This window comes from Mandrillus leucophaeus, unplaced genomic scaffold, assembly GCF_000951045.1.
Source record: "Mandrillus leucophaeus isolate KB7577 unplaced genomic scaffold, Mleu.le_1.0 Scaffold136, whole genome shotgun sequence".
Classification (NCBI taxonomy): Eukaryota; Metazoa; Chordata; class Mammalia; order Primates; family Cercopithecidae; genus Mandrillus; species Mandrillus leucophaeus.
In genome coordinates, this window is record NW_012101321.1 from 4,996,346 (window position 1) to 5,016,964 (window position 20,619).

The following is a 20,619-nucleotide window of genomic DNA, read 5'->3' on the forward strand; positions in this document are numbered from 1 at the left end:
CTCAGTTGAAAATGCAGAAATCACCGGTCTTCTGTGTCGCTCGCGCTGGGAGTTGGTGACTGGAGCTGTTCCTATTCGGCCATCTTGCTCCGCCCCCGGAAATTTATGTTTTTAATAGATGTGTTTGTTGATTAGTCAACAAATGACAACGGTATGTCATTTCTTCATTGATTTATTCACTTATATATGATTTTTTTCTTTGTGATTGTCTAGCAGCACAGTCCTGTAGGGCTTTCTGTGTTCATGGAAAGATCATTCTGTGTTATTCAGTATGGTAGCCACCAGCAAGATGGAGCACTTGAGCCCTTGAAATGTAGCTAGTGCAACTGAGCAACTGACTTTAAATTTTTTTTAAAAAAAATATTGCTAGCGACTACTGGATAGTACATGTCTAAATAAACATATTTAGGTGTTAGCTGGTCTTCTATTATAAAACAAAGAAAATGTTTTCCTTATTTATATACTAGAAAGTACAAGCCTGGCTGTAATCATTGCCTTTAATGTCTCTTAAATTTTTGATATTTTCAATTTTAAACACAAAATCTGAAGTATTGTGAAGTTATATTTTGGGTAGACTAGGTCTAAGGCTTAGATTATTTAAAATAATAGCCACCCATAAAAACATTCGTTCTGCTGGTCAGTTGTTGCTATGCATAAAATGAAATAGGCAGCTGATTCAGTTCCCTTCGTTTATGGCGTTGGAAAGCTTTCTCACATGTTCCATTTATGTTACAGGTGCATTCCTTTTAATTGGTCAGATCATTTGAGCAGATTGAAGTTACAAAGACAGTGAATCATTGGAAATTCGATTTTCTTAAGGATGAAGTCGTTTGGTTTCAATGATTATGTGATTATGAAAGATATAATGTCTCAGTGTGAAGAAAGAAAACAAAAGATTCTAATTAGACAGTGTTCTCCTTCACTGTAGAATGTAATGGGACAAAATAAAATATTACTTGTTTCTGTTTTTCCCAATCTAATATCTTTTATAGCTCTTAAAGAATAATTGTGACTAATGCTTGTTTTGGGTCAGTTCCCAGAAATGTGGTACCATCCTTAAGTGATGCTGAAGCATAGATAAGTAAGTTGACAGTAAAAATAAATAAATAAATAAATTACTTTCATTCTTAAAATAATCTTTTAAAATAATAGACATTAAATAAATACATGTTTTGATCATTGATTTAAGAAGGATATGAGTCCAGTGAGATATTTTATGGCCTTCATAAGTTCACCCTTGGTCTGCCTAGCCCTGTCTTGATGAGCATTCTCTCTTTTTTTTTTTTTTTTTTTTTGACCTCAGGTCATATTAAGGATCCCTCTGCATTAAGCAAAGCATTGACTTGAATAAAATTGTCTTCTGTGTTCCATGTTTGCCATGTTTCTGGATGAAATGGGTTGACTCTCTAATACAAAATGCAACTCTTAGAGCTCCTATCGGGCCACAGTCTATATGTGTTCCAAATTGTGTGGGTAAGGTAGGCAGGATCACGTCACCTGCCACTGTGACACCTTCATGATGCACTGATTGCACCCTTTTTGCAAGGGCCTCTGCTGGGGGATGTGGTGACGTGAAGATGAATTAGTCTATATGGATTAATTTGCGTCCTGATTGAGCTTAGGTTCTAATGGGGAGCAGTAGACAAATGTTAGACAAATTTACAGTAATGGCAGTGGTGAGAGTATGGGAAAGCATGAGCTCAGGTACCTTTGAAGCTCAGAGATGGGCGTGTGGAGGGGCTGGCAGTGAGGCATGGCCTTACAGGCTGGGAAGGAGTTTTGGTGGGCAGAGATGGCAGAAGAAGACATTCCAGATGGAGGGAATGACATAGATACCAGCCCAGAGACCAGTTATATCAGAAATGTCTGTGCATTTAGTCTCTAGAGTGTAGCATGCACACAGGGAAGTAGCACTGGATGGGGGGAGTTCGATATTGCAGAGGGAGCCTGATTGTGAGGGTTCTTAACCAGGGCTGGCTGTGGCTTTTGAATTTTATTCAGGACGGTGCTTATTTACGTACTTAAATGTAGGTCTCAATTCATTATGTTTTCTTCATTTTTCTGCAGATTTTTCTTTTCTTATTATATCAGTATATCTTAAATATTGACTTCCAAAAAAAAAGAGGTGACAATATAGCTTATTCTGAAGAAAAACTTTCATTTTGTAGAATGTCTAAGATCAGGCAAAATACAAAATCTTCCCCATCTCTTTTACCTTTTGTAGTTTTCATTATTTTGGTAGATATATTTAAATGAATTTTTAAATTTCATTTTATTAATATTTAAATAAGGTGAGAATGCTTATTTCATCATCATCTGATTAATAGTGCTACAAAGTACATTTTTATTTTTATTTTTTTAGAGACAGGGCCTCACTCTGTCTCCCAGGTGGGAGTGCAATGGCGTGATCATAGGTCACTGTAACCTTGAACTCCTGGCCTCAAGCGATCCTCCTGTCTCAGCCTCCCAAGTAGCTGGGACAACAAGCATGTGCCACCACACCCTGCTGACTTTTTATTTTTATTTTTTATTTTTTTTTGTAGAGACAGGGTCTTGCTGTGTTGCCCAAGCTGGCCTTGAACTCCTGGGCTCAAGTGATCTTCCCATCTCAGCCTTCCAAAGTTCTAGGATTTGTAGGTGTGAGCCACTGCACCTGGCCCATGTTTTTTTTTTCCTTTCTTTTCTTTTTTTATCAATGAGGACTTTTAGAAGGAATTTTTGAGCTAGAATGAAGGTACAGGTACTACAATATTGGAGTGAAATTTAGATTATCTGCAGTTGAGGTCCTTCATTAACTTAAAATAGAAAACAGGAAAAAGTTGTTTTATGAGGGAGTAGGTAATGATTATGGTTAAGAAGTTTCCAGATAATTTAGATTCTATACTGTTAAAAATAGTAACACATAGGTTGTATATATACAGAAAAACCCTATAATGTATAAATGTAAATATAATAAATGTCTAATATAGATGAAATCACCTGAATTTTATTAAAATTTTATTGAATTTTGTTAAAAATAAAGGATGGAACTACCATGTAGTACTTGTCAAAATTTATGACATAGACTTGGGGATTCATATTGAGCACTGACCGTGTTCCTAATACTGTGCTAAGCATTTGTCTCAGCTAGTCCTCAAAACAACTATGAGCAAGTACTATCCCCATTTTGCAGATGAGGAAACTGTGGCTGTGAGGCAGTACATATTTAATTCAAGATCACGTATTGCTAAGTGGAAAAATGCAATTTGAACCTAGCTCCTTTTGCCCATGGAGATAGTGCTTGTACTCACCAGTAATTTCTCAGGATCAGTGTTTGAATGAATGTGCAGGTACCTAGGAGGACACCCAATAGGGCCAAATCCCTTGGGAAGGGTATGTTGAGAAGAGCAGCTTTGAGTACAAGACAATTTTTTAATTTTGCATGGAAGATAGGCCCTGTCCCCACAGAGAGAATTTCCCTCTGATGCAAAGATCAAGTTATAGGCACCTAACAAACCATGGTCATGTATGCCTATGTCTCTGGTGGGTGGTAAATCTTGTTTCTGAGAAGACTTTTGTAACCATTACCTCTGGAAAATATGAAATGATGATACCAAACATGTTGCTCACCAAACTGACCTCTTCCATCCTTAGAGGCAGTGAGAAAGTTCAGTGTCAAGGACTGAGCTCTGCATCTTCTCTTCTGCCTTTGAAACTTATTAGGTCTGTAGGCCAGACCCTAAATGGTTTATGACACAAAAAGCACTCACATAGAATCCAAATGTCTCATAGTAAAGAGCAAGTCCAGTTGTGATTGTAAGAAAATAACTTTTAAAATGTGAGTATTTTAGGTGTATACATATTGTTGTTAAGGCATTTCTAGTCAGTAATGAATTGAAGGAGGAAGCATACCCACACTAACCAAACTTAGCATCTGTAGGCCCCATCTATAAGATAGCAGAGTCACTGTCTGGGAGTTTCTGAGTAATCACTGTCTCTAAATTTCTAAAACGTTCACAGAACAATCTGATTCAATGACCTTTGATGTGGTTGATTCTGGTGCTGAGTTTAGTTTGAGGACTACCAAAGCAAAATTATTTCCCTGCACATGCCCAAGTGAGAAATTTCATCTTCTGAATGAACGGTTGTAAAATGACTTAGCTTCTTCTGTGTGGGTGCTTATATCTAGTTTGATTTTGCCTGTGGTCAGTGTTCTGATATTATTATATATAAATATATATTATTGGAAAGGGGCGTAACACTTTCCTTATATAATTCTAAGTTAGAAAAGACAAATGCTTGTCATGCGTTCAGATGTTCTTACTTCAAGATTTTTCAAAGTCTTCTAGCCAGAGAGTTAATTGTTAATTTTGTTTCATATCATGCATTTTTTTCAAAAGCTCTAAATCAATATGTATTTTAGTGTTCTGTGCAACTGATACTCAATATCATCTCTGTATCCCCTTTCCCTGGGCTAGCCTTGGTGTCTAGAAGGCCATGAGTATAGTTTGCTTGTTTAACAGGGTATACAGAATAGATGCATTCTAGAAGGTTATCTGTCAAATCCTATTTTTCTATAGACTTTAACCTCTCATATCACAATGATGACTGGTTCTGTTGCCCAGTTCTGGTAATAGCTCTGTCCAAAGATCTTTGGCAGGTATAGTTGCGCGATAGTCAAGGACCTCGCTGTTTGATTTTTTAAAATACCTTATTAATATTCTATATCCTGATCCCTTACTCCCCTTCAGACCACAATCTGAGAGAAACCTCATAAGCTGGCCACCAACATGGAACGGATTGTTTTGGACTGTAATGATGGTTAGATAGGGACTAAGAGGAAGTAGTTTGCTTTCATATGTAAGTCTTTACCATCTAACTGTATAAATTGTTACCAAAATTTCTAAAATATTAGAATTTTTCTCTTTTAGATCTATCTTAATATGTTATATATCATAAGGGTTTAGCAATATTAACATGACATTCTACATTTTTCTTCTTAACATGTAATTATATAAAGCAACAAATATTTAGTAGACATTAATATATGCCAGATGACATTTCAATTAAGAAAGCGTAAGAGGTAAATCTAGAACCAGAATATTTCTTACAGAGAATATCAGGATGACAGCTGATTTTATGTATATAAAGTGGTTTATCCTCTCCATGCTATAAATTACACCCAGAGGTAGTGCTAGTCGAGTATAATAAAGACCAAAAGAAGAAAAATTTGGAAACATAATAAATAAGACATAATAGGAAAGTATTTTTGAAGAAAAAAGGCAACTCCAGATTTTAAAAAAAAAGAAAGACAATCCTTGATTTACAGAGTTTCAACTTATTACCTCAATGGTACAAAAGTAATACACATTCAGTAGAAGCTGTACTTCAACTGCCCATAAAACCGTCATATTTTTCACTTTCAGTACAATATTCAGTAAATTACGTGAGATATTCAACATGTTTTTATGAAATAAGGCTTTGTGTTAGGTGATTTTTCCCAACTGTAAGCTAAGGTAAGTGTTCTGAGCATATTTAAGGTAGGCTAGGCTAAGCTATAATGTTCAGTAGGTTAAGTGTATTAAATGCACTTTCAATTTACAGTGTTTTCAATTTATGATGAATTTATCAGGAAATAACCCCATTGTAAGAAGGGGGCATCTATACATCAGTAGAAATAAAAGAAAGTAAAGTTGAGAAGGGAAATACTTCTGTAGTATATGCTCAATGGGAAACTCAGTGTTTAAAACAATGTGAAGAAAGTAATCAGATATCACTTACAGTATAGTGAACAAGTCAAAGAGAAAAGAATACAAGCAGAATCTCTTCACTGTATGTAAATACTGGTGGGAACTGAATGAAAGAGAATTGGATTTCATTGACTAATGTTCGGTAACATACTGACATATTGATAGTAACAAGAAAAGATACAAATACTTTGTCAAATTCCAAATTAATATCAGTAAAACCATACAGTTAAAAATAACACGCAAAGCAGTTCTCTAAGATTTCACTGACTAAAACATAAGTACAGAGACATTTTTGGAAATCAGTATATCAAGTGGCTAAATTTGTGATGTTGTTCATATTTTTTCCTTATATAGCAAACTAGAAATCTTTGATGTAAAGATTTAAGTGGTAAAGACCTTCTTGGAATGGTTAGGGAAAAAAAAATCCTAAGTCATAATCTAATTATAGGTTTGTAATTAGGAGGAGGGAAATGAAATCCAAATGGAAAGAAAACATGCTTTTTGGCCTTTAAGTAATGTGGATCATTCATTTTAAGTAACAAGTGGAATAAATAATAAATGTCAGTCTAAAGAGCTGATGTGTTGTGGGTACCATCTTGCAGTAAGAATACTAATTCACTCACATAGTTTTTTAAGTAGACGAGTGCTGAAGATGGAAGCAAATTTGTATACAAAGGTGAATGGAAGGAAATAAATAACAGATAATTAATTGGTTGCTCATTCTAACAGGTGATTATAAATCTAAAACTGGAAAATATTTTTCAAATATAGAACAGAGATGACCATCTTCTCTTTAAACTGATGAACTTCATAGTTTTCCACATATTGCATGTTGATGATACAGGTATGAGAAGTAATATCAGAAGTAATGATAGGTATTTGATATTTAGAATTGGCGTTTATGAGGTGGGTATATTTCAGGTTCATGTATGACAGTTAAGCAATTATTTGCATTCAAAGGACATTGACCATTTCAGGTATATATGCTTTCAAAAGCAGGAAGATAGGGAATAAAATTTGAGTTGTTGTGTGTAAATTTATATGAAAAATTGTAATAAAATTGTTTTTTCTTGGGCCCAGAAAGTGAATGGTGATTAACTATTTTACCTGGTGTGTTATATTAGTTATCTATGCTGCAGAATAAATTACTCCAGAACTTAGTGGCTTGAAACAACCTTTACTATCTCACATTTTCTGTAGTTCAAGAATTCAAAAGTAAATTAGTCGGGTCCTTTGCTTTAGGGTCTGTCACGGGGTGAATTTATTCTTCTCTCTGCCTCCTCCCCACCAAATTTGTATGTTGCAGTCCTAACGCTCAGTACCTATATTTGGAGATAAGCTCTTTAAAGAGGTAGTTAGGTTAAAATGAAGCTGTTAGGCTGGACCCTAATCTAATATGGCTGAAGTGCTTAGCAGAAGAGGAAATTTGGATACAGCCATGCATGCACATCCTCTGTGTGCAGAGCAGAGCATATGGGGGCACAGAAAGAAGCAGCCATCCTCAAGAAGACAGAGAGAGGCCCCAGAAGAAACTCAGTTTGCTAACATCTTGACCTTGCATTTCTAGCCTCCAGAAATTAATCTGTTGATTTAACCACCCAGCCTGTGGTAGTTTGTTATGGCAACCCTAGGAACTTTACATAGAGTCTCTCACAGGCTAAGTCACTCAGGGCTTCCCTACAGAAGCATCCTTTTCTTCAAGCATGCTTCTGTGGTTGGAGGCAGGATTGAGGTCTTTGCAGGCTGTTGAACTGAGGCCTCATTTCCTCATACGCTTTTGTTTGCCACCCAAGCCTTTCCATAGGGCAGCTTGCATGTGACATGTTCCCTCACATTATCAGAGCAAGCAAGCAAGAAGGAAAAGAAAACGGGGGCAGGGAGACAGAGTCAGGAAGCTGTAGTCTTTTATAGTCTGATATCGAAAGTGACAGCTGGTAACTTTTGCTCTGTTCTATTAGTTAGAAATGAATCTCTCAGCCCAGTGCAATTCTCAAGGGGAGGGGATTAATTTCTGTTGTTTATAAATTACCCAGTCTAAGGTATGTTGTTATACTGGTCCAAACAGACTAGGACACCATCTATTGTCTTTATGATTGTTAGTTGTTTTGGTATTTTAAAAATACTATAATTAAATTATGTAGTTAAGTACAAATGTAACAACCTGCATGTAGTTTTAATGTGTTGCTCGCTGTAGGAGGCTTAAGGTATATTAAGGCCTGTGAATGCCAGTAGGTATTGAGCATACCAGACTTTTAAAAATGTTCTTTGATGAAAAACATCAAATATACAGAAAGCCAAGAGAAGTATATAATGCACACTCATCAGTAAGAGTTCACAGTTGTTGGCTGTCATATTCACATCATGGTTTTTTTTTTTTTGGCTCTAAATATTAAAAGTAAAATTCAGACTTTGTGACTTTTTTACTTCTAAATATTTCAGTAGTCATCTTGTTTAAAAAGCATGTCTTACCACATAACATACTATCCTAGTGATACCTTAGAAAATTAACAATTATTGCATATCCAGTTTATTTTAAAATTTTCCTTGGTTGTCTCAAAAACGCCTCTTAATAGCTGACAAGGACCCACTCAAAAACCACATATATTCTGTTTGGTTTTTCTGTCTCATAAGTTTCTTTTAATATGCTGGATTCCCCTGTTGCACCCTCATTTCTTTTTTCTGTGCATCAACTTGTTAAAGAATGGGGCATACTTAAACTGGTGCACTTTTTTGCCTCCAAACATTCCTTTAGCACTAAAGTTATTCCCACCAGAAACTTGCACTGGAAGCCTAGTATATTAAGCAGGGGGCATAACACTGATAAAATAGAGACAGCTGCTCTGATTTGGGCATGGCTGAGTTACTGTTTTTCCATGCCTACCCCCTCCCTACTCCCAGCCACCTTCCTGGCCGAATTCCAGTGTTTGGCACAACTTGAAGCATACTATTTAAAATCATAGATGGTTGAGACTGGAAGACAGGGTAGGAAAAAAAAGGAGCAGATAAAGTGTATAAGAGAGAAGTAGTAAAGCAGTTGGGCAGGATTCAAATACAACCTTTCCTATGCTCCAGAGCAGTTGGCTGGCACCCAGCAACCCTGTGCTCAATGGACGGGTGAGGACAGGTTGATTGAGGGACTGCTCGTTGGCATTTATGTCACAAGCCAAACTCTTCATTGTTATTTTTACTCGAATGACAGCTCCATGAGAGTAGAGGCATCATGTGGGTTGTCCACCCTGGTGCCTAGAACAGTGCATTTAGGCATGCAGAGTTAATATTGGCTGAATGAGTTTAGAAATGAATTATGAGTGAATTAACATTTACAGAGCATCTCTAAGTGATGCTTTGTGCTGCTCACATAATTTATAAGAAAATAGTCATGTATTAGATCCTTATGAGGTAGGTATTATTGTCACAAGTTTACAAGAAAGACACGGAGCTAGAGAGTAGTTTGAATTTACCTGAAATTATTCAAAACAAGGTCCAGCGACCTCTAAAATATGTATCACTTGTACTGTGGTATCAGTGGGACCAGAAATAGCCAGCACTAATGAGAGCTGAGTTTTAATTTCAGCTTTTCTATGTGCTGTTTGCAGAGTGTTTTTTTCTGGAAATGATTTTATGGAAATCATTTTGGTTTTCTGTTCTTCAGTCTTCTTTATGAAGAATTTAGTTAATTAAATGTTTTCATGAATCATTTTAAGGATAAATTTGATACAAGTTTTTAAAAAATATTTCAGTATTATCTACTATCTACTTTAGCATGTAGTTGGCACCTTTATTTTGTCTGACCTTAAGAACTTCTGAATAATACAGTTGAGACAGTTTGTTCATGCTATATTTTTGTAGAGTTATTTAACCAAAAACTATTACATACTTGTCTAGGAGTTACTATATATAAACAATATTTACAATACACACTCAAGGCATTGTGTGAAATATTTCCTACTAGAACTTGATTGAATGTAATAGTGAACTAAAATGAAAATAATACAGTACCTGATTGTCTTATCAAATAGTTTTATTTTAATGGTATTTGCCTTAACAGAATTTGAATTTTTTAAGTATAGTAATTTATAGGAAAACTTTGACAGTTTAAGTTGACAATTCCAAATCAGCCCACTCATTGTATTCACTAAAGTATTCTTCCAAAAATAAATGAGTAGGCTGGCATTGTGTTTTAAACATCAAGCTAATTTTGGTTAATTATATAAATCTAAAAGCCATGGGCAAGGCAGCAATTCAGTCTTACTAGATGATGATCAGTGAAATTGTAAGACAGCTTGCTGAATGATGCACATCAAGCTAATAACCTGAATGCATTGTGTCCAAAAGGACAGTGTCTGGCAGAGCATCAGATAGGAAGCCTTCCCAGAGCTTTAATAAGGGGCTTGTGAATGCTTGCAAAAGAGGGTACAAAGTTAGAAACAGTAGTAATGGCTCTGATTAGAATTCAAAAACATTAGAGAAAAAAATAGTTAACAGTAGAGAAAAAAGTGGTTTCCATGCATAGCTAATAATTCTGTTACATAGTAGAAAGCTGGGGTTGAGCAGCCTCATGGGCCATCCCTTACTTGCTGCTTATCTCTAGTTTTTGTTTAAATAAAATGAGAGTGCTACATTATGTGGGGCTTTCATTTAAATTAGTTGAAATTAGTATTCTGCCACTAGCAAACAGGAAATACAGATGCAGAATAAGAATGTGGTGCCGCTGGAGAGTTTAGAGGACTTGACTCTCTAACGACGTTCCCATTCAGAAAATAATTGTGACTCCCTTTGTACACGATTGTAAAGTAATGGCACAAATTATGTTACGAGAATTTTTTTGCTGTTATTGTGTTCAGTTGGTATAGTTATGTTGATGTCTATACAATGAAAGTTTGAATGTATTAAAATGCTTCTGTGATTGGACATAGATTTCTTTAACCCTGCATCTCATCCCTTGCCTTAAAAAAGACTATGACTATTTAGAAAACGTCTTTGTACCTGCAAGTTGTATGATTTCTTTATCCTGGTTAAACTGATGTGTGATTGTCACTTGGATTTATTCAGGAAAGAGGTGCATCTCTCCTTCGTCCAGATTCCATTGGATGAGCCAAGAATGACTGTTGAGGTTATTTTATTTAATGAATTAACAAATTTGACTGAATTTTCTTTTTGCAGTGACCATATGGTCATTGCAAAGATCCATGCAATTATTTGTAGAAGTGAATCACAGGGAATTTTTATTGCTGTAGACTCTAAACAACTGATCCATTTAATCAGATTATTTTTTTCAATTCTATACAGCCTGATTTTTGCTAGCCTATACAGTCAGAAGCAGTTAAAGAAAGTCCTCCAAAAACAGCAGAGACAGGCTTAAAGCTAAGTTGAATAACCTAGCTGGGTTTTTACAGTGTTTCCTTTGGTCTGTTACTCTTATCACTGGGCTTAGTTTAGCATATCCCCAGAAAATTATATTCCTGTAACTACCGGAGAAATTTATATAACGGAATGATTTGTGCCACACACCCAGACTTGTCCTGCAATATCACTTTAGATAAAGCAAACATTTTTCAACTATTTCTATTTAATACATTGCTTCCAGACTGTTCTAGTCATATGTTAATTATAAAACAAATGATGTATAAAATTTCATTTGTTTTTAATTGTCTTTTTAAACACACATTGTAAAATCATTCTTTGAAGAAAACTAACATGTTAATATTTTCCCTCTAGAATGAATTCTGTGAAAGACAAATGTATTTTATAACGTATCACATACGTGAAATAGAACATTGATAGAAATTATGCAAGAAAGCATCTCACTTTTTAAGGTAACGGTACATTTGACTGTCACTGAAGTTACTTTATCACATCTCCCCATGTAAGAGACAGGGAAGCAGTTACATTATGTGCCAATGGAGGAAGTTTTTGTTGTTGTTTGTTTGTTTGTTTGTTTGTGTGTTTTTGAGACAGAGTCTCACTCTTTCACTAGGCTGGAGTATAGTGGCACAATTTTGATTCACTGTAACCTCTGCCTCCCGGGTTCAAGTGATTCTCCTGCCTCAGCCTCCTGAGTAGCTGGGACTACAGGCGCACGTCGCCACGCCCAGCTAAGTTTTGTGTTTTTAGTAGAGGTGGGGTTTCACCATGTTGGCCAGGATGGTCTCAATCTCTTGACCTGGTGATCTGCCCGCCTCGGCCTCCCAAAGTGCTGGGATTACAGGCAAGAGCCACCATGCCTGGCCTGGAGGAAGTTTTTAAATTTGGAAAGGTCCTCTGGACCTTTCTATAAACCAGTTTGTTGCTTCTCTTGTTGATGCCATTAGAATTTATACAACTCCAGCAACATTATTTGGGAAAGAGCCAGTTTTTCCTGTCTTTCACAGTAGAAGTTACTGATTACAAGACCCTAAATATTTTTTAGCATTTTCATTTCCATGATAAAGGCTGCAACAAGGGGTAAATAACTTTCTTCTTATGACAGAAAACATTCTTATGAGACCCCCAGTGCACTTTTTCAGTTTGGTATAATCACATGACAGTTGTAGGGTAGGACCCTCAGAACTGCAGCTCACATCAAGAGGTGTGATCTCTGAAAGTGAACCATATGTTGCTGTAGTCCAGAGAGATACCAAGAGAATTGGCTTCTGAGTCCAACAAACCTGGATTCAAGTCTGTCCCTGCCAGCACCTGCTCTGTAACTAGAGGGGAGTTATAGTTAGCTTTTATTAGGCCTGAGGTTTTTGTATACAAAATGAGAACAATGACCAATTGTGAGAAGACTTTTTTGTAGGACTAAGTGAAATAATACATGCAAAGACCCCAGCCCCTCAGTGCTCTCAGGTCAGCACATCATAATTTCCTTCCTCTCTCTTTGAAGGTCAGAAAATTTGGACAGTGGCATAGGATTACAGTGCTGTGGGCCAGTGTGCCATCTGATGGCAGAAAGCACTAATTGGATCTCTCTGCGTGTCACTGTAACATAAAGCTTGGCTCACAAGATACAAAGTCGTAGATCCTTTCTCACCCTCCTTTGCTGTTAAGAAGGCTGTAACTGAGATTCTTGACAGCAAAATGGATGATTAGGAGTTTTTGTAGTAACTTGAATGTATTTATTCTTTTACCTGATGTGTTTAAAAAAAAAGAAACCTATTATTCGTATAGGTAAAAGTAAAGATTGCTAGTGTTACTGAACACGGCATGAGTACCTAGTCTTGATACTGTTATGAGCTATCCACACTCAGACATGTTCTTTCATCCTTTGATTCACACCTTCATCAGCAAATGTGTGTTCAGTATTAATATATGACACCCCCTTTGCTGGAGACTCAAAGATTAGAAGGCCAACCCTCTACTTATAAGCTTATAAGCCTGTCGACTCCTTCAGAGTAGAGGGTTGGCGTTCTAATTTTTGAATCCCCAGCAAGAGGGGGGAGCATTCCATACATAAGAGTTATGTTCCATACATAAGGCTCTACTCTATAGAGTTATGTTCCATACATAACCCACAGGAATACATGTAACCCAGGGGAATACATGTTGGTAGAGGCAGATCCAGGCCAGACCTCCTGCACACTCCATTAGGCCCCCACCCCTTTGCTGTTGCACTGTCTCTTTCTTCTTTATAGACTTATCTCTCCCGTGGGACAAGATATGTGGTAGAAGGTCAAGAAAACCTTTCCTGAAGTGAATGGAATTGGTATATGATACTTTGGAAATGGTCATTACGAGGGTGGGGAGAGCCTGGTAATCACCCGCGGTCTCAGTTGTCTCCTGTGTGATATGAAAGAGTTCATGTCCTTTTGAATCTATGGTAACCACTGGTAAACATCAAATAATAATTTGCCAGAAACTGATGGAATCAAATATAAATCAATGTACTACATTCTTTGTTGCCCAAGCAGCGTTTATGAATTAACCAAGTAATGAGTTATGTAATTTTTTATTATATAGGTTGCATAATTTTTAACACTTTTCTTACTATATTCTAAAAACCAATAGAGGGATTATAAGGGCCTTTTGCCAACTGAACTATGAAAAGGGTAGATAAGGCACCGAATGTATGACTATAAATGAAGCTCAACTGAAAACAACCTCAGGTTCAGATGATTGTTGTTTAACATTTTTTTCAATTTCTTGGGCCTTTCAGGGTTTCTAAAGCACTTGTAAACCTAGTGATCGCCATGGTAAAAACACTGAGAGTTATTGGGGTCATCGTTGCTCTTGTGATTCCTTTATCAATAGGTTCTTTATGAAAATAAACTTGGCATGAAGGGAACACTGTAAATCCTAAGGGTTGTAACTGGGTATCATTTATTTAAAAGTTTAGTAATCCTTTGAAAAACCTCACCAATTTTGTAATGTAATTTTTGAGACTAACCAATAGTGCTTATGTTTTTCCTGATCCATTCCGTTCTCTGTAATGGCTAAAATTGGCTTACCTGACCCCACTCTTAGGCAAGGTTGTTTTCATTTTTATTTACTTTTATGAAAGCTGTCTTCTTCCTTTGATTGCTACCGCTTATCTTTAAAATGACCCAATTAATCTGTTTACGCCTTCAAAGTGCTATATGTTTGCACTTATAACACACAGATTATTTTAAATAACTTTTCCTTGTGGTTTTGCTGTATGTGATTTTTCTCCCCCTCAGCTGTTTCTTTCCTTTTACTTCTAACCTCATCTCTGATTTCATTGTGTTTTGTATTCCTCGTATTCCCTACTAGCCCTCAGCTTGCATCCCTCCCGCCGCAGCCTTTGCCTCCCTTTGCAGTCCTGTAAAGCCCACTCTGCCTATTGATGCCATGTTTTGCTTATGTCCCTCTCATATATCCCTTCCTTGCTATTCTGTCTTTTTACCTATTCTCATGTTTTCTTCACTCTTTTTCTCCTTCCCTCGTCAACACTCTTGGAATTCTTTAGTCTGCTCTTGCCAAATGAATTTTAGGCAATACTGGGATATTTCTGTCCCTTGGGACTGCACCCTCTCCAGCTCCCCCCACTCCCACACATCCTGCGTTTAACTGGGACTTTTTCCCTTGTTTTCTTGCTCTTTCCCATTGGGGACTTTGTCACCATCCTCTCTGCATTCTGCTAGCACAACTCGTTCAATGAATGTTTGCTGCAGGAATAGACTGACTTTTCTACTTTTATCCCTACTCTTATACACATACTCTTATGCTGTAAGATACGTTAGGCTGGCCTGTAGGGTTTATCTTGAACAAATTTCCATTTAATTTTCCTATTACATAAAATGGTTTTATTTCTAATTGTTTTCATGTAGGAAATAAATAATCTGTAAGAGATACTCAGGAAAATTATGGCCGGGCGCAGTGGCTCACACCTGTAATCCCAGCACTTTGGGAGGCCAAGGCAGGCGGATCACTTGAGGCCATGAGTTTGATACCAGCCTGGTCAACATGGTGAAACCCTGTCTCTACTAAAAATACAAAAATTAGCCGGGCATGGTGGTGCACGCCTGTAGTCCCGGCTACTGTGGAGGCTGAGACAGGAGAATCGCTTGAGCCCTGGAAGCAGAAGTTGTAAGTGATCCGAGATCACATCATTGCATTCCAGCCTGGACAACAGTGAGACTCTGTCTCAAAAATAAAGAAGTATATAAATAAGTAAGAGATACTCATAAAAATAAATGAAAACTTTTAGATGTTAAAATCTTACCAATGCTTCAAGGCCCACTTCAAGTATCACTGCCTCTGCAATGAATTAATCTCTTACCAGTCTGTTTCTGTGACTACATTTCTATGTATTTTGTAGCATTCATAAATATTATACATGGTTATCTTTTCATATGTTTGTACTTCTTAGTTCCTCCAAAGGTCAGGAGCATCTTGCCATCTCCTACAGCATTTAGCATGGTGCCCTGCACAGCAAGGATACTTGCTGACATAACATAGCATAGATGTTTGCTAGACTGAATTGAGAGGTATAATGAGTGTAGAAAGTGAAAATTCAGAGAATGCGGATATTAAGCTAGATCTCCTCTTGAGGCAAAAAGAAGTGGTGGAGCCCAGGGCAAAGATTGGACCTTAAATAAGAAAGTACAAAGTACGGGGCATATCTTAGGAAACACTGATTTTTGAAGCTTTAAGATATATAATGAGTATTTCAATGTTTTGTTGTCAAATTTTCTTGATTTCTGAAGGAAGAAATGTAAATATATTTGGTAATGATTGAAATTATGGAAATATACATAATTTGTCCATTTTGTTTTTCATTGAAAGGACACAAGTCACTGTGAATAGTACCTGGAACCATAGTGCTCAACTATGTTTGAATAATTTGAAACTTTTGTTTCAGTTACATATAAGTAACTACAGTTCAAACAGTTTTCCCTGCATTTACATATAACTGCAGATTCTGGTTTTGTGGAGGAAAATAAAATATACTTTCTCTTACCTTTCACCCACTTTTTCCCCAAGTCTGCTGCTCTTGGTACCATAATCTGCTCCCCTCCTTTTGAGGTTATGACTAGAATAGGGATAAAGAAAAAGCAGAGAGGGGTCCTTCTGAACTTAGAGAACTGGGGAACAAGAATGAAGTCTCAGAAGATGAAGGGAGGGACAGACACTTAAGTGGAATTCTTAGGAAAATGTTTCCAGCAGGTGCCACAGCTCTAGCCCAAGGAGTGGAGACTGGGACTCAGTTTCTCTTTTTGCTCCTTGCTTTCTCAACGAACCTCTAACTCTTCTCTTAAACACAGTTTAATAAAGATTAATCTAAAAGAGGAATTAGTACACACATTAATCTGTTACTCTTACCAGAGGACATAGCTCATGCACAGGTGTATACATGTTCTAAAACAGAATTAGGCTAGGCGCAGCGGCTCACACTTGTAATCCCCGCAGGTGGGAGGCTGAGGCAGGAGAATTGTGCTTGAGCTCAGGAGTTCAAGACCAGCCTGGACAACATAGTGAGACCTATCTCTAAAAAACTAAACATAAAAAAATAGCTGGGTATGATGGTTCACATCTGTAGTCCCAGCTACTCGGGAGGCTGAGGTGGGAGGATTACTTGAGCCCAGGATGTTGCGGCTGCTGTGAGCCCTGATTATACCACTGCAGTCCAGCCTGGCCAATAGAGTAAGATCTTGTCTCAAAAGAAAGAGAATTAATTTTATTATTAGTATATACTTGATATGCTAAGGCAATGTGAAAACTCCCATTCTTGTTATTTCTGAGTACATTGTTTTCTTTTTCTTTACTATAATTGACATTCTTTTTGGTATTGCTTGTAACTGTCTTTCCATGTTAACCCATCCAGGTGAATAAGTAACTGTATTTATAAATTGAAAAATTGCAGAACAAGTCATTTTTATTTCTCCAGGGAAATAGGATCACATTAAGTCTGATAGTAGTTAGCCAAAAGTGTACTTCAGAAAAATTATGAAAATATAGCCTGTTTTAAGTTTTCTTTTAACAGTTGTTGAAAACTAGATTTATTCTCCCCTAGGAGCTCAGTGAAATGTTGTTAAAGGCTAGGTTTATCTACTGTTACTAAGTTTACATTTTCCTGATGCAAACAGATTATTTTAGGGTAAAAATAAGATATTTTTGTCAGTTTTAAGCCAACTAAAATTACTACTTTAAGGCTGGGCACAATGGTTCATGCCTGTAATCCCAGCACCTAGGGAGGCCGGGGTGGGCGCATCACCTGAGTCAAGAGTTCAAGACCAGCCTGGCCAACATTGTGAAACCCTATCTCTACTAAAAATACAAAATTAGCCAGGCATGGTGGCAGGCGCCTGTCCCAGCTACTTGCGAGGCTGGGGCAGGAAAATCACTTGAACCCGGGAGGTGGAGGTTGCAGTGAGCCAAGATCACGCCATTGCACTCCAGCCTGGATAAAAGGTGAAACTCCGTCTCAAAAAAATAAATCAAATAAAATAAAGTAGCTAAACAGTGTGGTACAGAATGTATGCAATGGTTGATTTGATTAAAGTTAAATTCTTACTTCATCCTACCTCAAGGATAATAGGTGCCTTTTATGTTTATATTCAAATTTGTTAACATATGCATTGCTTTTATGTAAAGACTTTTAACCTTTCTGGTTGATACTGTGAAATGGAAGACCTAGGGCATGGCTTTGCTCATATGTTAACTTCAAATTGTTAGTCATGAATTTTTAGAGTGTCTTGTTTCCTTTTTGCATAAGCCTGGCATAAAATGTATATTCTCTATAGTTATAGCTCATCCAATAATAGGAAGAAAAGGAATTAAAGATTGTGTTCATTTAGTGTTGTGACCTCCACCAAGTTTCAGTCTAATTTAATCACTCATTATTTTGTCTTCAAATAACAGCTTCTGCAATTTTTCTACCAATGTGTTAGGGGGAAACTTACCTATTTCACAAGCCAATAAATCAGTCCTGATTTTTTCCCCCTTTGACAGTACTTGTGTTCAAACTTCAAGACTAGTTTCAAAGCCAGAACTTTATTTATTTATTTATTTTTTGAGACGGAGTCTTGCACTGTCTCCTGGGCTGGAGTGCAATGGCGCAATCTGGGCTCATTGCAACCTCCGCCTCCTGAGTTCAAGCAATTCTCCTGCCTCAGCTTCCCATGTAGCTGGGATTATAGGCGCCTGCCACCACACCGGGCTAATATTTTGTATTTTTAGTAGGGACAGGGTTTCACTATGTTGGCCAGGCTGGTCTCGAACTCCTGACCTCAGGTAATCTACCCGCCTTGGCCTCCCAAAGTGCTGGGATTACAGGCATGAGCCACCGCACCCATCCACTTTTTTTCTTTTTTTTAAAGGGTGGTTGTTGTTGAGTAGCTTGCATTTTAGTGAATACATACTTTGTCTGTTTACCTAGTAGTGTGAAATATAGTAGTCTGCATATGTTAACATGTGTGGGTATTTGTGTGTTTTAAATTTAAGAATCTAGTACATTTGTCACCAAAGTTTCTTAAGGAGGAATTTCCTGACAAAGCCATAAAAACTGAGCTTTCTTGAAGGGTAAGGGATTTGGAGTGTGGTAGGGGAGAAGAACAAGGCATTATCCAAAACTTGAAAAAGTGCGTGTGTGTGTGTGTGTGTGTGTGTGTGTGTGTGTATGTATTTATGTTTACAGTCATGCATTCCTATTTAGTCTTCTTGAGTTACCATTTGTAATCAGATTAGGGTCCTGGGAAAGTTTTTTGCATGTCATTTGGTACATACAAATGTGAGCTGTCTTCACTTTACGAATAGGTTGTGTTTCAAAACTTGATTCTGGGTCGGGCGTAGTGGCTCACACCTGTAATCCTAGTGTGTTGGGAGGCCAAGGCTGGCAGATCACTTAAGGACAGGAGTTCGAGACCAGTCTGGGTAACATGGCAAAACCCCATCTCTACTAAAAATACAAAAATTAGCCAGGCACGCACCTGTGGTCCCAGATACTTGGGAGGCTGAGGCATGAAAATCACTTGAACCTGGGAGACGGAGGTTGCAATAAGCCGAGAGCACACCACTGCACTCCAGGCTGGGTAATACAGCGAGACCCTGTCTCAAAAAAAAAAAAAAAAAAAAAAAAGACTTGATTCTGTAAGTCCTTTGAGGTGTATTCTTCAAAATATTTCCTTTATGAAGTAATGTTATTAATAGCAGAGAATTCCATCTTGGGATGCTAGGAATGTATTCTCCTCTTGGAGAATACATGTTGTTTCCCTGGAGGATAATTCATTTGGTGACTCACATTTTGGGCCTTCTTTTCATGAGGTCCTATAGGTGAAGAGCTGTCTCCTGCGTTTCCGGGTCTTGGCCTGTGCATTTGGCTGATGACTAGTATGGCCCTTGATACAAAGCTGCTAACTTTGTCTGGCATGAATGCCAGTGTGGGGTAGGAGTCATGGGAGCAGCCTTCCTGAGGTACAGATTATTTTAAATTTGGTCACCATTTGTGTACAACTTTTATTCCCTGTTACTTGCTTGAACTTTAGATTGCAAATAAAAGAACACATCCCTTTTTATTTAATATTATTTTTTGCTTATTTTAAAAATGTGTTTTAATAGAGATGCGGTCTTACTGTGTTGCCCAGGCTGATCATGAACTTGTTCGTTTTTAGATATGGGGTCTTGCTATGTTGCTTGGGTAGGCCTTGAACTCCTGGGCTCAAGCAATCCTCCTGCCTCAGCCTCCCCAGTAGCTGGGCTACAGGCATGCAGCACTGTGCTTGGGCTTACATAAATTTTTGATGTAGATTAATATACTAGAGATTTGAATAATTAGTTTAACTTCATATTGCCTGTGAGGATGATCTATAGCCATGAGGATTGAAGGTACATTATTTTCTATACAGCAATGATTCATATTGTTTTAATAGTTTCTAAATGTCCTCTTTGGGTATTTGTTATCTTAATATTGCAAAGTAACAGACTTGAACTTTTTTAGAGCTGAAATTTAAGCTTTTATTTATGAGACTATTCTGATTTGTAGAATTTTATGCTAACATTTACCAAAAGAAAAAGATGATCTCAGTCTTCAGGTTGCTACCATATATCCAGTTCCCATAAAATATTTTATTTTTAAAGAATAGTACAGAACATATTGATAAATATTTTGATTTCTTTTGTTTGTTTCTAAAGATCAAGTGAAATAAATGTGATTAAATGTTATTGAGTTACTAAACACACAGTAAATTGTGTTCAGTCTTTGCTTGAAATAATACACAAATGTAATCAGGCATTTTAACTGGAGTGAAAGACAGCTGTCAATATTCTTGAAACTTTATAAAAGACATTTATCACTGGGTTATGGTATTCATGTTATAAATTAGCCATGAAGGATTTCATAGTATAAAAGAAAAATAGTAAAACTATTGCCTCCCCTTATACCTCGGAAGTGCTACTGCACTTTTCTCTTGAACAAACAATAGGAGATTGTAGTACACATTTGAATGATTGACGT

General features: G+C 37.1%; 1 protein-coding gene across 3 annotated transcripts in view; it reads left to right on the forward strand.

Moving 5' to 3' along the window:
- The window catches only part of NR3C2 (nuclear receptor subfamily 3, group C, member 2), a 383,563-nt gene that overhangs the window by 144,868 nt on the left and 218,076 nt on the right, over nucleotides 1-20,619 (forward strand). The gene's annotated exons all lie outside the window — the stretch shown is intronic.